The sequence below is a fragment of the Scylla paramamosain genome, chromosome 12, assembly GCF_035594125.1.
Source record: "Scylla paramamosain isolate STU-SP2022 chromosome 12, ASM3559412v1, whole genome shotgun sequence".
Taxonomy (NCBI): Eukaryota; Metazoa; Arthropoda; class Malacostraca; order Decapoda; family Portunidae; genus Scylla; species Scylla paramamosain.
The window spans coordinates 15,932,948-15,938,374 of record NC_087162.1 but is presented as its reverse complement, the minus strand read 5'-3'; positions in this window follow the sequence as shown (position 1 = coordinate 15,938,374).

Below are 5,427 nucleotides of genomic sequence, written 5' to 3'. Positions count from 1 at the left end.
TACGTGTGGAAGAACAGGGTGGATACAGAACAAGGCTCTCTGCCCGAATGGTGGACTGGCGGGGAGAGTTACGTGAGGGAAGAGGAAATGATGAGGATGAGCACTGGGAGGGGAAGTCATGGTGGGCAGGAGAGTTTGTAAGGAAGGATGGCTATTATCAGTCCTCACAAATTAGGGTTAAAGAAGAAGAAAAAACGCCACAATTCCTTTACTGCCTCCCTGGTATATTATAAAGTAAGTGAAACAAGTATGATCGACAAAAAGGAGCTCCAGAAAAACCTCCGGCGACACGAGACACACAAAAGGTCCTCTATGTTGTGCATTTCCAGTTCATCCGAGGCCTGACTTCATTACTTCATATTTTCTAAAGTTTAAATGGCGCAGAGTTAACTTAAGTGTTGTTCAAAGCCTGAAAAATTCCTCCATATATAAACTCGACACAACCTTCTCGTATGGAAAACAACTATCCCCTCTTCTTAAATGACAGTTAACTCTTCCTCTCTTTAACACTGAATATCCTCGGTCTGTCCTATACTAATAATCTAAACTGGAAACTTCACATCCATAAAATTAGGCGTTATGAGTCATCTCCGAAAGTTTCTCAGCTGCTAACTGTGTACAGAGGCTATATCCGTTCATGTAAGGAATACACTTCACATGTATGGGTGTCCTACTCACACTGCTCTTCTAGATATGGTGGAATCAAAAGCAGTTCGTCGTATCAACTCCCCTCTCTCTCTTATCCCCGCAATGCTGGATCTCTTGCTATCTTCTACCGCTATTTTCACGTCAACTGCTCTTTTGATCTTCCTAATTGCATGCCATACCTCCTCCTGCGCCCTCGCTACACAAGATTTTCTATTTTTTATTTTTTTTTTTTTTCATCCTATTGTCCACCTCTAATACAAGAGTCAATCAATATTTTCATTCATTCATCCATTTTTTTTTTTTTTTTCTGGTAAACTCTGGAGCTTCCTCCCTGCTTCTGAATTTTCCCCTCCCTACGACTTGAACTCTTTCAAGAGGGAGGATTCAAGAAATTTATTCTTCAATTTTGGATGATCCTTTTGATCGATCTTTTGGGACTGGCACCTCATTGGATTTTTTGCGATCTTTTTCATTGGCCTTGGCCAATGCGCCCAACACACACACACACACAAAAAAAAAAAAAAAAAAAAAAAACACTGAAATCGTCATTCTGTGAAGCGGACGCAGGGCAGCACAGCGCAAAAAATAGATAAGTTTGATAAGTTTTCTTCACATGAGGCGCAGGCACTCACTGCGACGTCTGCCATCATAAAGAGGAACGCGCGCCATGAGATGAAAGCCGCATGGCGCCAGTCATCACAACGCTTTGAAAATATGATGAGAGACAAGCCCAACTTTCTTTATTCTACTTTTGTGCTGCTCCTCCTCCATGCTAATATCTTTCTTTAACCCGTTCTCTGCCAGATATTTTCTTTCCCATAATCATAAAATACGTTATTCGCCTATTTTGTATTAGTCTCTTTAAGAGTTGTGTAGCCTAGAAAAGACGAAATTAACATTCTATTCTCTTCTCTTTTACGTCCTTGCATATTTTTACAGTGCTCTGAACATTAACGATGCGTGACTATAGCAGCAAAATGGTTAACCTATCATACAGTAACATGAGTTTCTCATATCCACTGACTGAGTCTGAAAAGTAATCTCTCAATAGGTCGCAGCAGCCCTGACCAGAGTACCAAATACAATGACAATCTCACCGTGTACTTCATATCCTCTCTGTTTTTCCCTGCCTATCTTGTCTAGCCTTGTCCTAACCTACTGAAGGTTTCAGGGGGACATGTCCTATTGTTTTTCGCAAATAAACTCCTAACATAGCGTCGGACAAGGATGCTGTTTTGGCAGTGGATGTTTGAGACTCCAGCCTAATTGCCAAAAATACGCTTTAATGTCATATGTGGATAATGAAGGCAATGATAAGAGTAAATTAAGGGTAAACTTAGCTCAAGTTTACAGGCACTGGTAGCGAGACTAGATGTCATCATGATAGATCTTTTCGTGACATCGATGCGATGTTTAACTATGAGTAATTACCCATTCAACCAGCAGTTCTATCTTTAGTAACTGCGTCTAAGTTTTTCACTTACAGGAAGTGAGTAAATGTTTATATACATATAATGCTCAAACTTTTACTGTCCTTGGTATCTCATGTCAATGATTGCGCTTGTATGTTTTGTAACATGTTTTGTTTATGAAATTATAACAATTAAAATAACTCTCTCTCTCTCTCTCTCTTTCTCTCTCTCTCTCTCTCTCTCTCTCTCTCTCTCTCTCTCTCTCTTCATACACCACCATTATCACTATTACCTTTACCACTACTACTACTACTACTACTACTACTATTACTATTACTACTACTACTACCACTACTACCATCACACACACACACACACACACACAGTCTCTAGCTTTTCTTCCATCATGTCATATTCTCACTCTCTCCTACTTTTCCTCACTTTCCTTTTTCTCCACCCCTCCCTGCCTTCCCCTGGAGGAAGGTCCGGGGCAGGTGGATAATAATAATAATAATAATAATAATAATAATAATAATAATAATAATAATAATAATAATAATAATAATAATAATAATAACAATAATAATATCAGGTTTATTTATCAAGAGGCAGCAGACAATACAGTGATAGTTGCTGAAGGGGTCTTGATTTACATGGAAATAAAAGTTAAAAACAATACATATATACTAGGTTAAAATATTTAAACTATTAAAATCAACTTAAAGTAAAAGGTTTACCAGGGTAAAACACTTTGGAGAAAGAATATAGTGTCCATGTATTTTTGTGCCAGTTATGTCTACTTGTTGGCCAGGCGAGTCACATAGGGGATGGTGGAGTTCCTGTACCTTTCTGTGCGGCACCTGACAGGCGGTAACCTGGCACTGTGCCTGGTCTGATACCGTGATGGTGCTCGCTGGGGGACAAGCTGCAAGTGGTCATTTTCTTTCATTTTCTCCCCAAAACTGAGGGTAAGCTGACCTCTCCTGTCCTCCAGGGAAGGCAGGCCGAACGTGGTAAGCGTGGCTGTGTAGCTGTTGTAGCTGCCTCCGAGGATGATACGACACACACGCTTCTGCACACGTTCCAGGGTGGTTCGTTGTGCGGTTGTAAGGCCGGAATGCCACACCGGGCACGCGTACTCCAGCACGGGTCGTATGCGCTGGCAGTATAGCTGCACTAGTTGTTGCTGTGTTGCTCCAAACGATCTCGCATTGAATAGCATGAAGAATAGCTTGGAAGTCTTCTTGATTATGATAGTGTATACAGTATATGTATAAACTCATTTTCTTTTATTATCATTACTATTATTATTATTATTATTATTATTATTATTATTATTATTATTATTATTATTACTATTGTATATCATTTATTTATTTCATTCATTTATTACGCTTCCCTTTATTATTTTCGTTGCCGGATCACTTTGTTGGCGCCCGTCCCGAGCGCTCTGTTGTTTTCACTGAGAACACAGCAGGAGTTAGTGTACTTTATCTATTGCAGCTCTTGACTTCCAATTCACAGCATATATACATCAGGGTATGTGGATAAAACAAAGTTTCCTTTAGTTACTCTGACTAGTGTTGTACATAGGCCTAAAGCAAGTTACGATTTCACGGATGATTTCACGGGTGGTAGCGTCTCGGTATTCAAATTTTATTATATTTCGCCATATTTTAAACTAAAAACCAGTGCTCTACTGTTTAAAAATCAATAGAATATTGATGCAAAAGACATCTGATGCAGAAACATAGATTATTTGTTGGATTACGAAAATATTTATCATATTTATAATCGCGAATAAAATCGAGAAAATATTTCTACTAGATTTTTGCTGCTTGTATGCAGTAGTACTGCTCTGTAGTGCTGTCACTGTGCTGCAGTGTGCCAGAAAAACTGCTCGGTAACAGGAGGCTCTATATTAATAAAAATTTTGGTGATACAGAGAACCCGGCCCGCCAGCGTCCAACCCAAGGCAAGGCCGGACACTGACTGACTGAGACAACAGTCAGTGGTAGAATGACTAGGGGGGACGCCGCGCGTGGGCGAACCCAGTGCGGGACTGTCTGAAGGCAATGATACTGGTACATATTAGTTAGGGCTAAAATTCTTCTTCTCTAATGTTATACGCAGAGAGAGAACCATAAAGTTGTGTGGGAAACTAAAGAAAAAATGTTACCTCAAAAAATGTATGGAGAAAACAGTGACAACACCTGTACCGCGGCGCGTAAAACCGCGGAATTTCAGACGGGACGCCTCACTGCATAAGGCAATTTTTTTTTTTTTTTATCAAGATGTATATACTAAAAATAAAAATAAATAAATAAAAATGTAGCAAAATATACGAAAAATAAACTTTTTTTTTTTCAGGTCGACCGGCTACAATCCCCCTTTTTAGTTCTACTCAATATTTTACTGTTCGCCATTTCTTGTGCTTGTGTTGATATATATATATATATATATATATATATATATATATATATATATATATATATATATATATATATATATATATATATATATATATATATACACACACACAAATTCGTTTCCTTGTACAACACCAGCAATTCTTTAGTTTTTGTCATATATTGTGCATTTTCTCAGATTTTTTTTTATACTGTTTGCATATCACCTTTTGTGGCACATTATTGCTATATTTATTTAATTATTGCTCACAAGTTGTTCTATTTATATAATGTGTTTACTTTTTCTGGTATATTTCTCGTATTTTATTTGGGGGGGTAAATGTTTTTTGAAAAGTGGGGACACTTATCTTTTTAGTTTTCTACAATGTCTAATTCAACTATGGCTACTAATTCTACCTCTGATTCTTCTAATCTTCCTGCTTCTACTGCTCCTGCTGCTGCCACTATGGCTACTCCTTCTGCTCCCACTATTAAACTGCTTGATTAGAACCCTTTCATTAAAAAGTTTGAGGGTAAAGACCCTGAGTACACTGCATTGTCATTTCTGCAGCAATGTAAAGATTTCATGACCACTAGTAACATTACTTCTGGTGCTGACTAAATGTCTTTGTTCCGTTCTCAATTCCCTTTTACTATAATGTCGGCAGCCTCCTTTAAGCCTTGTTTGCCTCAAAATGATTATGTTAAATTTCGCAAAAAATTTTAGCGCACATTTACAGCATCACTCTGCTTCAGCTCATTCATGGCGCTCCCCAGTCCGGTCATCCAAGACGAGGCAAATCTTTAACTATGGCTCGTAGGCGTTATTACTGGTCTACGATTAGTCTTGACATCACGAATTATGTAAGGCAGTGTCTTTCTTGTGCACAAACTAAAGGTAACACACACACCTCCTATACTAGAATACCCTACTCCTTCTGGTATTTTTGACAGTGTTG